The 17,883-nt window shown below is 49.5% G+C and overlaps 1 protein-coding gene across 1 annotated transcript in view; it reads right to left on the bottom strand.

Annotated features, from left to right (window-relative positions):
• BIN3 (bridging integrator 3) overlaps positions 1-12,546 on the bottom strand; it is a 43,309-nt gene extending 30,763 nt beyond the window's left edge. The window contains exon 1 of the mRNA XM_032332161.1: positions 12,528-12,546. The gene's annotated coding sequence lies outside the window, so the exon portion shown is untranslated. The remainder of the gene's footprint in view (positions 1-12,527) is intronic.
• Between the last annotated feature and the right edge of the window lie 5,337 nt (positions 12,547-17,883).

Raw genomic sequence — 17,883 nt, forward strand, 5'->3', positions numbered from 1 at the left:
AAGCGGCTGTGCCATTTTACAACCACCAGCAGTGGGTGAGGGTTCCTGTTTCTTCACATCCTCACCAACACTTGTCCTTGTCTTTTTTACTTTAACCATTCCAGTGGGTATGAGGGTTATTTCATCGTTGTTTGACTGACACGTCTCTAATGACTAATGATGTTGAACACCTTTTCATGTGCTTATCAGGCATCTGTATGTCTTCTTTGGAGAAATATCCATTCAAATCCTTTGCCTGTTTTAAAAATGGGTTGCCTTTTTAAATTGTTGAGTTGTAAGAGTTTTTCATCTATTCTGGGTAGAAATTCCTGATCAGATATATGATTTGCAAACATTTTCTCTCATTTGTGAATTGTGTTTTTTTTTTCACTCTTTTCATGGTGTCCTTTGAAGCACAGACGTTTTAGGTTTTGAAGTCTATTTTTTCTTTTGTTGTTTGTGCTTTTTGGCATCATGTCTAAGAATTCTTTGCCAAATTCGAGGTCATGAAGACTCACCCCTATGTTTTCTTCTTAGGATTTTGTAGTTTTAGCTTTTACATTTAGGACTTTGATCTATTTTGAGTCGATTTTTGTGAATGGTGTGAGGTAAGGGTCCTACTTCATTCTTTCACATGTGGATATCCAGTTACCCCAGTGCTGTTGAAAAGACTACAACTTCCCTGTTGAACTGTCCTGGCCTCCTTACAAAAAAAGTCAACTGACCATAAATGTAAGGCTTTATTTCTGAACTCTTGATTCGATTCCACTGATCTACATGTCTATCTTTATGCTAGTACCACAATGTCCTACTTACTGGACCTCTGTTGTAAGTTTTGAGACTGAGAAGTATTGAGCTGTCCAACTTTGCCAAGACTGTTTTGTTTATCTGTGTCCCTTGCATTTCATATGAATTTTAGTGATTTATTTTTTATATTTAAATCATTACTCCATTTAGAGTTTGAGTATATGGTTAGCCAGTTGTTTTAACATAATTTAGAAAATAAACTGTCTTTGAGAAATCATTTCATTAGCATGAAATACTTCTCTTTCATACCACAGACCTGTCTATAGGTTTGCCAATAACAAAGATTTAATTATTCAGGTTTATAACAGTTCTTAATATCTACCCAAACAGATCCTTCTCACTACATTTTATTTCAGGTAATTGGCTATTTTAATTTGTCTTTATATTTAAGATAAACTTCAAAGTCATATGCTGTGTACCCCACCTCCCCAAATCAGGATACTTATTTCTGAAAATGCATTACATTTATAGATAGATTAACTTTTGAAGATCCTACATTTTTTACAAATACTAGGTTTGCTCACCCAGGGCCATAATATTTCCTTCTATTCACTCAAGTATTTTTTTTTTAAGATTTTTATTTTATTTATTTGACAGAGAGAGATCACAAGTAGGCAGAGAGGCAGAGAGAGAGAGAGAGAGAGAGAGAGGAGGAAGCAGGCTCCCTGCTGAGCAGAGAGCCCGATGCGGGACTCGATCCCAGGACCCTGAGATCATGACCTGAGCCGAAGGCAGCGGCTTAACCCACTGAGCCACCCAGGCGCCCCACACTCAAGTATTTTTATTATATGCTTTAGTCTTATGAGTTTTTTCATATAGGTCCTGTACTTTTATTCTGTTGAATATCAAGATCCCAAAGTAACACTGACATATGGAAGTTTTAGCCCCACACCAATTCCACTTGATTATACTCAAATGGAATTCTCTTTTTCATTTTATTGTCCTAGCACACAGGAAAGCTACTGGGTATTAAGTATTTACCCTGAAACCAGTCATCACACCTACATACTTAACCTACATAGCCCGAGAAATTCAGCAAGGAAAAAAAAACAATTAGGTTTTCCAAATAGACAGTCATATCACTTGAAAATAATGACAAAACTTCCCTTTCCTTTTCCAATATTTTGTACCCACTTTTTTTTTTTTTTTTAAAGATTTTTATTTATTTATTTGACAGATCACAAGTAGGCAGAGAGGCAGGCAGAGAGAGAGGAGGAAGCAGGCTCCCCACTGAGCAGAGAGCCCGATGCGGGGCCTGATCCCAGGACCCTGGATCATGACCTGAGCCGAAGGCAGAGGCTTTAACCCACTGAGCCACCCAGGTGCCCCTGTACCCACTTCTTGTCTTGTGTTATATAGCATTGGCCAGAAACTGTAGAGAAATGTTTCTGACTTAGTACTAAGAATGTTTCAAGGCTGACCTTTCACCATTAAATATGAAAAAGGCCTCTGGTTTCAGACAGAAAGCTTCCAATTAGTAAAGAAATTATCCTTTTGGTTTCTTTCTTTCTTTCTTTCTTTCTTTCTTTCTTTCTTTCTTTCTTTCGCTTTTTAAAAGATTTTATTTATTTGAGAGAGAGAGAGGGAGAGGACGTAAGCTAGGGGAGACTCAGAGGCAGAGGGAGAAACAGGCTCCCCGCTAAGCAGCGGGGAGCCCGACATGGGGCTCAATCCCAGGACCCTGAGATCATGACCTGAGCCAACGGCAGACGCTTAACCGACTGAGCCAACCAGATGCCCCAGGAAATATCTTTTTGTTCCTAGTTTCCTAAAAGGTACAAAGATCGGATCTTTGAGTTCTGTCCCAGAGCCTTCTTCTTCAGGCATCTAGATGATCAGCTTGCTCTCTTAGACCCAGTGCTGTGATTCACTGTTACACTCTTCTTGGTAAAGGGTCAGGCTAACCAACTTTGCCGTGTATAAAATCTTGCTTTCTCATTCTGACACATAAGCCCTCTAGTGCAGGGACTGCACGTTCTGCTTCTTTGCAACTCCTGTAAGTACTGTAGGTACAGTGCTACGTTCAACCTTTCATTGAATGAATTTCAGCAAATATTCATCGGGGGCCTCCTTTAACCTAGAACTACTCTAGGTTCTAGGACTATCGGGATGAACAAGACTGACTTGTTCTATCATCTCAGGGAGCGTATAGCCCAGTCTGATGCACATGGTAAGGCACTGGGTAAGTGGGTAAATGAAGGAGAAAATCAGTATGTTGCCCCAGGGCCCTATACCACACCATACTCTCATTTGAGGTTCCTGAAAAAAGTTACTCTCAGATAAGTCTTTATAAACAAAGAAAGGTAAGATCATTGTTTTCGGCTTCCCAATCCTTATCTGACTAAACCAAAGCTAAAACAAAACAAAACAAAACAGGTCTCACCAGAGCTGCCCTTTAGCATTGGCAGTGAAGCCTGGCTGGACATGGTCTCAGAATATGGGCTGAGGGACAACTACTCTATTTTATTTTAGAATATTTATTTATTGGGGCGCCTGGGTGGCTCAGTGGATTAAAGCCTCTGCCTTCAGCTCAGGTCATGATCCCAGGGTCCGTGGATCGAGCCCCACATCAGGCTCTCTGCTCAGCAGGGAGCCTGCTTCCCCCCCCCCCCCCGCCTGCCTCTCTGACTACTTGTGATCTCTGTCTGTCAGACAAATAAATAAAATCTTTTAAAAATATATATATACACAGGCAATTATTAAAAATATTTATTTATTTATTTATTTGAGAGAGAGCATACCCATGAGCAGGGGCAGAGGGAGAGGGACAGTCTCCAGCCAACTTCCCGCTGAGCACGGAGCCCAACTCGGGGCTTGATCTCCTGCCCCTGAGATGCCAGCCTGATTCGAAATCAAGAGTCAGTCACTTAACCGACTGAGCCACCCAGGCGCCCCCCAAACTAATAATTCAACGAGCTTAAGAGGAATTATCACGGGAGAAGAGTCTCCTGGGTTTATACCAAGGCTGCCAAATGGCAGACGCGCTCCCCTCTGCCGAGCAAGAGCCTGAAAACTGGGGCAGGTACCCTGAGGGAACACCACCACCCAAGCGGTGGAAGGTGGTGGTGGTGGGGGGAAGACCAAGCAGAAGGACTACACTTCAAGCAGCTCTTCTGCCTCTTCTTGTCACTCCCTCCCTGATCTCCTCCCTGTGGTTCTAGAACCCCGCTGGGACACAGGGACTTCCTGGGGAGAAACAGCTGCTCTGGAAGGCGTCAGCGGCAAGAGCATCAGCATGGCGGCAGCTCCGAGAGCAGGGTTGCCTAGCCCCAAGGGGGTGTTGGGGCTCAGGCTGGCAGTCCTCGGGGACTCAGTGAGGCTCAGTGGGCCTCGGGACCTTCCCCAGGGTTCTTCCCTTGGCTTTGGATGAGGAAGCAGAGGTCCAGAGAGAAGACAGGGCCTGCTCCCCACAGAATCTCTCTGCTCTGGAAGAAATCGTGAGGGCTCGCAGCTCTCCTGTCCTCCGGACTAGGATTTCTTAGTTGCTTCTACTTGCCAGTCCGTAAATATGAGCACCAGAGGGCAGAAACAGGGCTATTTTGGTCTCAGCAACAAAACAGAGAAAACAATTCTCTCGAGCCTACCCTTCTCCAACCCTTAACGTGCCCCACTTCAAAAAAGAAAAAAAGTTCTATGTGCACAAAGGGGGTGAGGGGGGGATTCACTTTCACAATAAAGAAAAGTCAACAGGATGTTCTCCGAAGCTACAAATATACTTTTTCAAACAGTAAATATCTCTATTAGCAGCACGATGCCAGTTGGCTAATTCTGTCTGTCTCAGTAAAACCTTTCCAAAAAAACTCCTGCTCTTGTGTAATGTCTATTTACAAAAACAGCTCTTTTGCATTTTCAATTTGCTGGGTTTCTCAATCTTTTGTTTCCCCACCCCCTCTACTGCAGAGGCAGAGACAAGAGGCAGGCCCAGATGGCAGTTGGGTGGGGATCCCCTGGTCACCCCAGCAGATCCCTCAAGGCCCGCCTTCTCTGGAGAGTCCTCTGCTTCCATGACAAAGAAGAGTGGAAAGAGGGGTGCCTGGGTGGCTCAGTGGGTTGAGCCTCTGCCTTCAGCTCAGGTCATGATCTCAGGATCCTGGGATCGAGCCCTGCATTGGGCCCTCTGCTTAGTGGGGAGCCTGCTTCCCCTCTCTCTTTGCCTGCCTCTCTGCCTACTCATGATCTCTATCTGACAAATAAATAAAATAAAATAATAAAAAAGAAGAGTGGAAAGAAGCTGAAACCTACACGTTCCTCCCTGGTCTTCACCTTGGCCTCTGGAAATGGTTCCTACCGAATGTGAATGAGCCTAGGCCTGGCTCGGGGGTGGAGAGAACCCTGAAATGATTCAGTCTACCCCACCCCACATCTTTCTGAGGGATCACAGTTTTGGGGGGAGGGAGGAGGTGAGGGAGGTGAGAAAGAAGGGAGGGCTGAGTAAAGAAGTAGGCGGCAGTTGATAGTGGCTGAAATCCTGGCTCCCCGGGGAGTGGTCTGGGCCTGAGTCACTGTCTCGGGCGAGAGCAGGAAGGTGGGCGAAAGGCAGCAGCTTCTGCAGGCTGGAAGGACAAGCCCCTCCTCCCCCCATCCTTCTGTCACCCGATCCTTGGGTCGTTGCCTTCTCTGGTCTGAGGCCCCACCAAGGCTACTGCCACCTTGACACTCGGAGGGGAAACAGAGGGCTGGGGCCAGGGCAGGGCTTAGGGAGAGGCAGCTGGCTCCTGCAGAGCAGCTGCGTGCTGGAGGTCATCCTCTCGGCAGGGCCAGCTGGCCACAGTGCCACCCGGCCACGGAGAGTTCAGCCTGAGCAAGGGCAGGAGAGAGCCCATCAGAAGGCGACATGGACTGAGCTGTAATGGCCATTTCCAGCACCTCTGACCACAGCCTTTCCACACCACCCCGGCCCCTGTCAGTCTTTCTCCTGAATTAGCCAGATCTAAAACCAGGGCACATACAAAATACTGCCCTGACTCGCCACCAGTCCGAGGAGGTATGTGTGTGTTTAAAAATAAAAGGCATGACTCTGTGACTTGGCCGATTTGTCATTTGGACTGGAACAATCCCTCAGCTCAGCTGTGATCCCTCCTTCTCCATAGCTCCCCAGGCTGACCTCTGAGCAGTTGAGACGGAATGAATCACAGAATTCGTGAGATCTTAGAAATCTTCCAGTTCAAGTGGCCATTTACCAAGCATCTCCTTAGTGCTGGTTGGCGCTAGGTGCTTCACAGACCACAGGTCATTTAAAGCGGTCCCCTCTTGTACTCCCCACTAGAGCCAGTACGCTGAATGGGGGGACAGACTCTGGAGCCGCACTGCTTGGCTTTTAAGTCCTTGCTTTGCCAACTGCCAATGGTGAGGCTTTGGACAAGTTACCTAACCTTCCTGTCTCTCAGTTTCCTTGCCCACAGAATCGGACAATAATATACATATCGTGTAGGGTCACTGGAGGGCCAAACGAGTTTAGTTCCTAAAATAGTTCCTGACTATACAGTCAGCGGCCTGTATGGATCTGCAATAAAGATGATGTTGTTTTCGATGATGATGAATGAACTGAGGCCTGAGGGGGTGGCTCGACACGGTTACACAGAGGTCAGTATGGTTAGGGAAGCTGCAGTGATTTGTTCTGTTTCGGGGGCAAGCAGCAGTCCCAAGTGGGTCCACTTGCCTACAATGAATGGGGACTTCCTCCTGAGTAGTGAAAGGATTTGTGACTGAAGTCTGGAGGCTGATGGCACTGCTGAAGGTCTAGAAACAAGAGGAAGGAAGGCAATTCGGGGAGGTAGTCTGTTTGTTTGTTCTGTAGTTCCTTAGAAAACGCGTTTCCCCATTTTATAAACAGAAAACAGAAGGCATTGTGAGGTGAAAGGCTTCTCCTGCTTACTCAACAAGCCTGAAAGAAGCCTCCAGCGCCTGCTTCCCATTCTGACCGGTGAACCCTGGCTCTGATGGCGACAGACTCTGAGAGGCACCAGCCCAGCTGTTTCACTTCTGAGGCACTATCTCCAATCTCATTTTCACTTCAGTCTCTAACCAACCAGGAATTCTACAAAGAGCTTTCACTCGACCCTTTCCCTTCTCTGCTGAAGGTCTGAAAGCAGCAAGGAGAAGGAGAAAGGGGCCTGAGAGGGAAACTCACTTCTAGGCCTACCTCCCCAGGTCATCCTTGCCTACCAAATGTGGGAGGCAGGAGTTCTCCTGCACTGAATGGTGATGTGAGCTCTGGCTGTGATGCCCCTCAGGCCAGGCATGACAAGAGTTAAGAGGATTATCAATATTGTAAGTACTCAGAAATGACAGAGAGGAAATACTCGGGCGTTCACCGAGCATCATCATGCTCTACCATGAAGCCACACTTGCCTCTGACCTCACTCTTGAAGCAGTGTAGCTCCTCAGGCACTGCTGTTGAGCCCCCTGAGGGCTATAGCCTGATTACGTCCCCCCCCCCCCCACACACACTCCTTCTCACCCTGGTGGGGAGCCATGGCTCTGCCTTTAGTAGGTATCATTCCCAGACTTTCACTACATACGTTTAAATCTGTAAGCACAATACAGTACTGTTTTATAGGCCCGAACTGTACGGAAATAGTACAATATTGAATGCATCACTTTGAAACTAACTTTTCTGTCCAGCACTATGCGTCTGAGATTTGTCCACATTCATATACACAGCCCCGCTTCATCCACTGTAACGACCACCTGTCTCATTATGTAAAGACACCACACTGGAGAGGCTGGACACCCACACACAATGAAGCGACCTGCTCCCTGGCGGGAGTTGCTCTGGGCCAGGGGGTGCAAACGTTTCCAATGTCACAGGTGCTGTAGAAACCTCCAAAGTGGCTGGATCAATTCACACCACTCCTCTCCACGCTACCTCGCACCCCGGATGCCAGTGGGCACGTGCTCCCCCTGCTCCTCATCCTTAGATGAGTGTTGCCAGACTTTAAAACTGTTGCCAGGGTGCCTGGGTGGCTGAGTGGGTTAAGCCTCTGCCTTTGGCTCAGGTCATAATCCCAGGGTCCTGGGATCAGCCCCACATCACATGGGCTCTCTGCTCAGTGGGGAGCCTGCTTCCCCCTCTCTCTCTCTGCCTGCCTCTCTCTGCCTACTTGTGATCTCTGTCAAAAAATTAAATAAAATCTTAAAAAAGCAAAAAAAACCCAAAACTGTTGCCAGTCGGATGGCTGTGTGATGGCATCTTAATGTTGCCTTAATCTGCTTTTCCCTGATTATTAATTAACCAACATCTTGGTACAGGCTTTTGTCTGCTTCAGTTCCCTATTCCTTAAAGTGACTGACACTTTTCCCATCTATGGATTAAATTCTTACACAGCACGTGGCTAGGGCTTTTCAGAATTGCCCCCTCTACGTTTCTTATTATGACCCTCAAAAACCCACCAGATAAATGGGCAACACTGTCTTCTGCTGGCTGGAGTCACATGTGTTGGCTTGTAGCCTGAATCCCTGCAATACACGCCCAAATTGGGACGCCTGGGTGGCTCAGTTGGTTAAGCAGCTGCCTTCAGCTCAGGTCATGATCCCAGCATCCTGGGATCGAGTCCCGCATCGGGCTCCTTGCTCGGCAGGGAGCCTGCTTCTCCCTCTGCCTCTGCCTGCCATTCTGTCTGCCTGTGCTCGCTCTCTCTCCCTCTCTCTCTCTGATAAATAAATAATAAAATCTTTAAAAAAAAAAAAATACATGCCCAAATCAGTGTTCGTCTATCTGGGGTCCCGCATCAATCATGTACGTTGCTACACCTTATCCCACTGCAAATCTATCAAAATCAGTCATGAGATCAGTGGAAGTACACCATTCTTTTAAACATGAACTAGAACATAACAGAAAATACTGGAATGCATCACACATGTGCCTGAAGTACAAATGTAGGTGTGCTGCGATGCGATATCAAAGCTATTTCTGACTGCAAACTGTGGTCAAAAAATTTAGAGGAGGCCACTGTCCAAGTTCGCGCCCCACCTTCCCCACCCACTCTTCCCCCCACCCCAGGCTCCATCCTTCCCCTTCTCTGAGCTCTCATACAGAGCACTGCCAAATGAATCCCATGAAACGGCTGATCTCCCCGTGTCACTTCCATGCTCAAAACCCTTCCATTTTCAAAAGCCGAAGCTGAGTTTTGGCTCCTCGGGGAGGCCCTGCAAGCACTGACCAGGGGCCCTAACTCTGGTGCCCGCTGTTATCCACGCAGCCCTATGAGCTAAACCCAAGCCAGTCTCCTGACTGACCCCACCGAATACTCTTGATGCATTCCATCTCCACACGCCTTTTCCACGCCATCCCTCTATCCTGGGCCCCTCTCCCACTGCCCACTGCAACGCTGCATACTGGCTAGTCAAGGTTTAACTAAAACTACGTCCTCTGGTTGAAACTTTTCTTGATGCCATACTGACATTTGGTGATTGGCTGTCACTCCTGTGAAGCCCCAGCACTTTCCATACGCTGGCTTAAAACAGGCATTGGTTCTGAGAGCCTTTCCTGTGTCCCCAAAATGCAGCACAGGCCCCTTGTACAGTAGAAATGTTCACTGAGCAGGAAATCAACAAACAGTTATGGAGCACGATCTGTGTGCAACAAGTTGCCGCAGGCCTTACTTAATGTGTTAGACACCGACATAATGGGTTCAGGGAAGCAACTCTAACAGTTGAATTGCCAATTCTGAAGCTGCCCCAACACATGGACATGATGAGCATAACTGAAGAAAACATCTTTGACAAAGACGCTGTGGGATTCAGGATCCTCGGCTCTCTCCAAACACTGGAAAAAGCCCCTTCCCCTCTCATTACAAACAGTTGAAACAAGAGTGATATGTCTTATGCCAGGGCCCAAAGCAACAGGCGGCAGCGGGGGGCGGCCAGAACCTGAACTCACCCCTCCAACTCCCAGCCACATTTCTCTGCATGGACGCTGATTTCCTTCGTTCTGAGTCAAACTTCCGGACCTCTAACAGAGGAAGATTTACTGCAGGCCTCCTTTTTCCTTGTCACTCAAGCCTAAGAGCATCAAGGTGTGTGGTTCCAGGGAAGGCTACGCTCCCTGGAGACAGTGAAGCCAGATGGATAAGGCAGATTATATTCTTAATTCTTCTGAACTCTCCCTCCATACAATAATAAAGATACAGACACAAGAAGAGAGAGGGGGAGACAAGCAGGAGAGGAGAGGGAAGTGCTTGACTTAGGCCCAAATAGCGGATCAGTGACCTGAGATGTTTGACCTGAATATCAAAGGCCTTCTTCCTAGCAGGGCACAACACTGGACCACCTGGCGAGAAGACGCGTGGGTGGTCGGTGGATGAATGGACGGGAAGATGGTACAGGAAGACAGCAGGTACCCACTAAACAAACGGGGTGGGTGGGCTGCATGCACAGAGGAAGCAGGGAACAAAGACCTCTCACTCTTCATGCAAAGTCCACAGTGTGCAAAGGGCATCAATATTGGACATTTCTCACTGTGACATTTTGAAAGCCCAGCCTAGCACAGAACAATGGCTACCCTCTGGGGACCATGGGCTGCATGCCCCTAGGACTTATTCAATGATGGCTGGCATACCCCATGTGCTTGGTGAACTTGACCCTGGGCATCGGCCTCCTATGATGGCCCTACGTCACTCTGGTCTCTTCCCCCACTGAGAATTCCAGTCTTGGATGAATGGATGGATTCATTCTGGGAGCAGGAAAACCACTCCAGGAGTGAATCAGAAGGACCCAGCCCTGCTCCCTTTGCCAGCCATTGAGCCATGAACTGAGTGTGATTGTGTGCCCAGGCGCCGGTGCTCTTCCCCTCTCAGGGAGATAGGGTCAGGGTCCACGTAAGAGATGACGTAGAGACCCTCTATAGAGGAAGAAAAAGGAATCTCAGCTTTGAGGGACAAAGCCACCCTTTTGGTTCTGACCCATGGTCCAAGGAGATGCCAAGCTGCAAAAGCTCCACTAGTAAATTAACTCTGCAGAATAAAAATCTCAAGCTTTTGCTGAACCGTCAGTTGTCAATTTCAATTCTCTGCAACCTGACAGGCCTTAGGAAACAGGCTATTGTGTTCTCGGATAGAAAGCCTTCTTTAAGACAGGTGGAAACAGCATGCTTCAGATCACCAGGAGAATCCTCTACCCTGCCTGCTGCTCTGTTCTCCTGATTAGTGAAGCAAAGATTGACTTTTAAAACTGTGAATGCCAATCTAAGCAATACAAAACATTTGTACTCTCTGGTTTTTACCTTAAAAAATTAAGCAAGGGAATTCCAAAGTTTCCAGATGCAGCTAGGAAGAGGATATCTATATCACAAGGTCAGAGAACCCAGGCTGACACTTTAAGGAAGTAATTTCTTTAGGAAAGGGAACTGAAGGACTGCCACTTTGCTCATCACTAACTAGGTTATAACAAGATGGGAAAGTTAGCTTTTAAGGCTCTAGCCCCCTATCGGCCTCCTGGAACAAAGGTGGAGGGAAAAAGAGCAGCTCCTGCCGGGGCTTATTAGGGCATTGCTCCGGGCTTCCTCTCGTGCTGATACCAACTCTCTGACATTTGTCCATCAATCTTTGTCTACGAAGCAGGAGAGCAGAGGGGACAGAAATGGTCTAAATTTTACATTAGAGAATTGTCCTTAACACTGGCTGATATTCGCAACTTGTGGCCAGTGCGTAGTTTCCACTAATGGTCAAATGTGAGACTGCAAGGGCCTTCCTGAAGGATATTCGCCTATATTCATTCATTCATGACCAGTTATCATACATTTACTTTGTATAAAGAAACAGACTAGACTATGAGGACAGAGTGACAAACACATTCCCTATGCTAAATGGATCTTGGATTCCAAGAGATTTGATTCATCTCATACAGTGTATTCATACAAGCAAACTATATGGCTAGACCCCCTGAGGTCTGAGGTTGTGGATATTCAGGTCCTTGGGTCTGAAGGTAAGAAAGGCCCTTTGGGCAAACCGAGTCAAAACAAATCAACCATTAAGTATTATGAAGTCTCTACTATGAGCCTTCATCTACTATGGCCATCATACAGCAACATACTTTCCAACGCTGGAGCTGTGACTCTCCTACTCTGAGACTCCTTAGCGTCTTTCCTCATGGCCTGCTGGTTCCTGTAATTTTAGCTTACCTATGTCTATGTTCCAGAGAAAACAGTGAGTGGGTAATGGCCCTGCCAATGATTAAAACTAGTTCAATCCTACACTGGGAGTGTGGGTGTGGGTTTTCGATTCTGGACCCTTCCAAAAGAGCAGCAAGTTCTGTCTTTCAAAGACTGTTAAGTGGTTCAAAGACTAGTCATCTGAAAGCGAGTGGGTTTTTGATCAGTGAGCTGGGCCCAGACTGCCAGAGTCTACGGGAGTCTACGGGAGTCTACGGGAGCCGTGGAGAGATGCCCACAGGGGAGAAAGCAGGCATTTTCCTCCACTTCAACGAACGTTTACAAGAGGAGGAAACAGGAAACTTCCTCACTCCAAGCAGCTGGGAGAAGAGGGGACCGGTTCTACGTAACAGAAAGAGTCAGGAAACGGACGCGGGAATCCCAGGCCAAGGGGATTCCCCCGCCCCCGCTCCCGGTGAGTCCTGAGACGGAGCCTCCGGGAATGCACCGGGGCAAGGGCCCTCGAACGATCAAGGGCGGAGGGTCCGTGCTGGCAGGGCGGGCAGCGCGGACGAGGAGACTCAGGTGGGCGCGGGCAAGGCGCCTGGGGGGCCTAGGTCTCCAGCGGTTCTGCCGCCCTGGCCTCACTCACCAGCTCATGGTCCCGAAACTGGCCCTGCCGCCGGGGTCCTCGGCTGCAACTGGGTCCTCAGGGATCACTTCCGGATTCAGCCAGTCTCCAGGAAGTGACGTAACCCCACCCCCCCCCCCAATACCCGGAAGAGGCGGGGGTGGGCAGAGCCCGGGGCGTTAACCCTTCCTCGGCGGCGGGCGTCCAGCGCATTTGCCCGGCCCGGAGACCTCGCACCTTGGTTGGAGGTTCGGGGCTCAGCTTGTGGCGGCGGCGAGGGGACACCCCCCGCCCCCCGCCGCCGGGTGCGTTTTCTGCCAGAGATACTGATTTGTAAAATTCTCATTCGCTTACTACACTTGCCTCTTAACCTTGTTATGGCCTCAGTTTTTCTGTCTGCAAAGAGATTTCTAAGCAGCCCTTGTCCATAGGGGAAGGGACAGTGGGGGAGCCAGTGGAGGGGGGGGGACTTACGTTCCCCTTGTGGTCTTTGTGTCTTTTAAATTGTGTACCCTGTACATGCCTTACCTGCTACAAACAAAAACATTGATGGATCTGTCCCCTTATAGATGGCACAAGGCTCTGAATATAAAAGGGGCTTTTCGGGTTGGCAATGTTCTGTCGATTTACCCACCCAACGAAAGAGAACAAAGAGTAAGGGTTGCACCTTGTCTCCTAGTCCTTCCCTCTGCTCCGCTTTACAGAACCCAGATGATGTGAATGGTCCCATTGTTTTTACTCAGTCACTTGACAAATATTCCTGGAGTTCCTGCTATGTGCCAGGCACTGTGCTAACCCCAAGGCCACAACCCTGAAGAAGTATGGATCCTGCCCCAATTCTCTCTCAGAGCTACATACCTAGAGGGAGAGATAAAAGGCAACTAAGTAATCACATATGATGGGAAAGGACAGGGCACTGAGGTGCCCCATAAGGGGCTCTTGCAAGCTGCATGTGCATTTTAGTGATGGCTTCCCTGAAGAGCTGATGTGTAAGCCAAGTCCTAAAGGCAGCTCAGTCTAGCCAGTTTAATCCGAGATGAGGGCTGGAGGGAGTCCAGGCAGAGGAAACCTGTCTTAGCTGAGAAGGGGACTGAGTTCCAGGCAAGCAGCTCACTCTGGGTCTCCCAAAGACAGAGTTCAGGGCCTTAGTCCCTTATAAGCTGCCTGGGGTCTTGAGCCATGTTGGCCTCCTCACCCACAAGAACCTCCCTACCTCAGAAGAGAAAAGCAGGCAGCGAGGCCTGTGCAAGTAACTGCTGGGCTCACATGGGCCCTCTCTCGGGGAATTCTCCTTCAAATGGATCTCAAGTTAAGCCACTGAAGAGAAGATGTGTATCACTTGTTTTGAGTTACCAGGGGAGAGTGGACGGCTTGGTCAGGAGGAGCTGGGGTACTCAGAGGCTCGTCCACAGCAGATGGTCTCTCATTTGTGTTTTCTGTTTCCATTGTTGAGAGTCTAGAGTTTAACTCAACAGGGGTTTTCCAATAGAGGGTGGGCCCCCGAGTGCCTTCCACAGATCAGCTTCATCACCATGTTATTCTTCAGGAAACAAGCCAAAGTGAACACTAGAGAACCTGAAGAATAAAGAGAAGAGAAGTCACCAAAAGGCAGCCTGGACAGAGGATAGGCAAAGGGAGGGACAGTCCTTGCTGCTTTGTACAAGGTGTGATGGATGGATGAGGGGTGATGTGGTTGATGAACATTCTGGTATTATAACACCTGTGGATGGCTCTCCCACCTGCTTCTTCCTTTCCCTGTGCCCTGTGTCCCTTAATTATTGCCCCAAAGTGCTAAAGAATTTCCAGAAATATCAGCCTAGGCAACCACTATATCCCAGAGGAAGTGTGTTTCAGGGTTGGCGGGTAGCAGACACATCCCATAGGACAAGAATAATGGATTCTGGATAAGGAGTCTAGAGGAGTCATGGGCTCTGGTTCCATCTTTGACACTAGGAGTGATCTCGGGAAGTCACATCCTGTCTCTGAACCTTGGCCTCATTTTCCAGAAGATGAGTGGATGGATAATATCACCAAAGTTGCCAACACTATGAGGTTTTAAGTTGTCTTATTGATTGAAGAGGTCCTCAGGAAATAGGAAAATAGAGGAGGTCTGTGGCATGGGGCCTGAACAGAAAGGCAAGCTGAGAGAAGTGAGCAAATCTGAGCAAACTGAGAGATGTCAGCAGATCTGACATTTCAGGGCGGGGAGGGGGAGGATGGGAAGGAGGGGAGAGGGAAGGATTCAGCCTGAGGCCCAACTAGGGCCATGCGGCTTACCCACAGCTCTGGCTCTTTAATGGGGCCAGCATGACCGCTAAGGGTCCTGGAAAGAATGCTGGCCTCCAGGATTCTGTCTGGAAAGGCCTGCTTGGACTCCTTCCCTGTGGCTCCTTTGCTCAGCCTGAGATGTGCCAGGCTGAAGATGGACGGCTGGGCCCCCTGCTGTCCTGTGGACCCCCAAGCTTCCCTCCATGAGCATGACACGGCATTCTGCATTGATCCCTGGGGAGCTGAACATGAGGAAACATAAACACCTCCCACTGTCACAGAAAATTCAGCTGCGGGTCTCCAGACCCAGGGTGGGAAGCTCAATCTTTCTTCTGGGAACCAAAGGATGGCACTATGAGGGTCAGGTTGATCCTGCCCCTTTGGGGAGGGGAGGGGGGCTGGAAAAGGAGCAAATTCAGCTTCTCTGTGGAAGCTGAGAGTGGAGGAGCTTCAGACAGAGGTGGGATGCTCCTGGCTGCCAGCCTGGTGAATACTGCTTCCTCCCCCAAAGTCTGAGCCTGAAGTTCAGGGAGTGTTCAGGGGGCAGAGATTTGTTTGGGTGGACAGAGTTCTGTACCAGAGGGAAAAGAGCCAAAGAACCAGTTAAGCCACCACACCCCTCCCCTCTACTCAGAAACTGGTGAGCAGGTGCTCCCCACTGACCCTCCTCTCTGGGCTTGTCCTATATGCCCTCCCCACACAAAGGTCCAATTCTTTCACCAGGTGGACCTCTAGTCAGCTAGGAGCAAGGCTTCCTGAACTGGAGCTGGATCATGAGGAACTTCCTCACCAGCGTAAGGGCTGAGACTGAAGGGATTGACTGTTAGGGGGCTGAACTGATGGGCCGAGTTCCCTTTGCAGCCCTGAAGGTCTTTCTGTCCTGGGAGGCTCCTGGAGCATAAATTCAGACCCAAACCCTCAGGTTTCTATATGGTTTCACTACCCACTTCCCTCTGTTCTGCATCTGCTCAACAAGGTGGCCCGGAACAAGAGTTCCCTGAGGAGCCATGGGCCAAGGACATGGGAGATGAGCAAGGGTGGGAGAAGATGCAGGATATGTGGGTGAAAGTTTTCAGTGGTGGGAAGCACACCTCAAGGGCTCAAATGTCAGGGTAAAGTGGCAAGTCAGAGGCTGGGTTAGCTAAGCAGTCAGGGCCAGGAATAGCTGTCTGGACCCTGGCTTTGTCCCCAAGTAGCTTGAGGGAGTCTCTCCCCTCCTCGGGGCTTCATTTTTCTTGACTGTAACATAAAGAGTCTGGCTTAGATCTGGGATGGCAAATGGGTGCCATCCCACTTGCCATCTCGAATGGCTTGTTCCTGGCTGCCTGGAGCACCACATAGGATTCTGGGGAGTCTGTCCTTGTTGGGGAAGTTCTGTGATTGATTAGCGATGCCTGCCTTGGATGACTAAGGCGGTCCAGTCTATTTTATTATTTAGCTGTTGTTCTTATTTTTATTACCAGTTAATAACTGAGCATTCACGATATGCTAGGCACTGTTTTAAGTGGTTCCGTTTTCGCCGTTTTCCATGATGCTGTGAAGTCGATCCTATTACTGTGATCGGCATAAAGCACAGCTGGTAAGTAGGGAGAAGGAATTCCCACCTGGGCCTCCTGGTCCTGAACCTTATGCTTTTTGACGCTGTGGTTATACGACCTCTCACCGCTGAAGTTCCTACTTCTGTAGACACCTACAACTCTGTCAAGGCAAAATGGAAAGGAGCAGCAGACAGCTGGGGAATAGGCGAAGCACGAACCCTGGAGGGGCGGGCCAGCCTGAGACCAGGCACCTAAAGGGATTCAGGGCTTGGCCTCGACCTGGGAACTTTTATATGCTTCCTCCTGGTCAGCGAGCTCGGGACCAGCAGGTGGCAGCACCTGGCAGGGTGAGAGAAAAGGGCAGATTCTGGACTTGGCAGTGATCCTTCAGGGATCCTTCAGGGATCTGCCAGCCCAGATGCTGAGGAAAGCAAGGACAAAGGAGGGTGTGCAGGAGGGCTAGTCAAGGGCCAGGAGGAAGGAGGCCCAAGCCTCAGACCTACAGGGAGCTCCCATGGCCAATGCTTTAGTTCCCCCCGCAGTGTGAGCCTCTCAGCTTGCATTTCATGGTGCCTGCTGTGGGCTTTTTTTTTCCTCCACTCTGGGAGAATGACTAACTTTAAGGACTAAAAAAAAAGTGTTTTGATTACACTGCCTTTTTACCAACTGGGAGCATTAGTCACCGTGGATTGCTGCAGATAACGGGGAAGGCAAGCAGCATCCCCCACCTCCCCCTCCTTCTCCCTGATTAGCTCGCAGAAGCCAAGGAGGAGACGAGTGTGAGAAAGAGCGCACCCAGGAGGGAAAACAATACCCCTGGACAGCATGGGTCCCGGGCATGTGCCCAAGGGCTGCTCCTCCAGGCTGGGCAGGCCCCTGATAGATTGACCCATAATAGGAGATGCCCGCTGGAAAGAGAACCGGCAGGAGGAGCACTGAGCCCATGCCCCAACCCCCTGGGATCTGAGTTGGCTCCAAGTGGCCTGTTCCTCCAGGTGGGTCCAAGGTACACCTGGAAAGGGGAAGGCAAGGGTAAGTCACTGAAGGTGCAGCCCCTGAAGTGGGGCATTAGTGGCCAAAGAGGATGACAGAGCCCACGATGGCGTGACAGGGGGCCGATGCCCAGGCTGTGGAGGGGCTAAGGAATTGCTGCCTTGGGCTGGGGCTGTCAGGGCTCTGCCTAGGGTTGGGCAGCTCCTGCAAATGGGGACGGGTCCCACTTTCCCTGCCCTATGCTCTGGCATGCTCTGGCATTCCTCTGCATCCTCAAGGGGGCAGTATTTGGCACTTTGGGTGGCCTTTGCTCCTGCTTTGGTGCTGATGGGGCAAGAGAGCTAGGGTGCTCTCCTGGTCTGTCCTGTTGGCCTGGGTGCTGATGATGGGAACTCTCTACCTTCCTGGGGAAGGCTGGAGCTGGGCTGTATTGGGGACAGGCTGGCCCTGTGAATCCTGTTCTTTCAGGTCAGCCCTTTGGCCCACTCCCCCCACCCCACCCCTGCCCAACCCCCACCATGGTGCTCCACCCTGGGAAGAATGGCCCTTCCATTGGCTAGCCACTCATGGATATGTAA

This window comes from Mustela erminea, chromosome 2 (assembly GCF_009829155.1).
Source record: "Mustela erminea isolate mMusErm1 chromosome 2, mMusErm1.Pri, whole genome shotgun sequence".
Classification (NCBI taxonomy): Eukaryota; Metazoa; Chordata; class Mammalia; order Carnivora; family Mustelidae; genus Mustela; species Mustela erminea.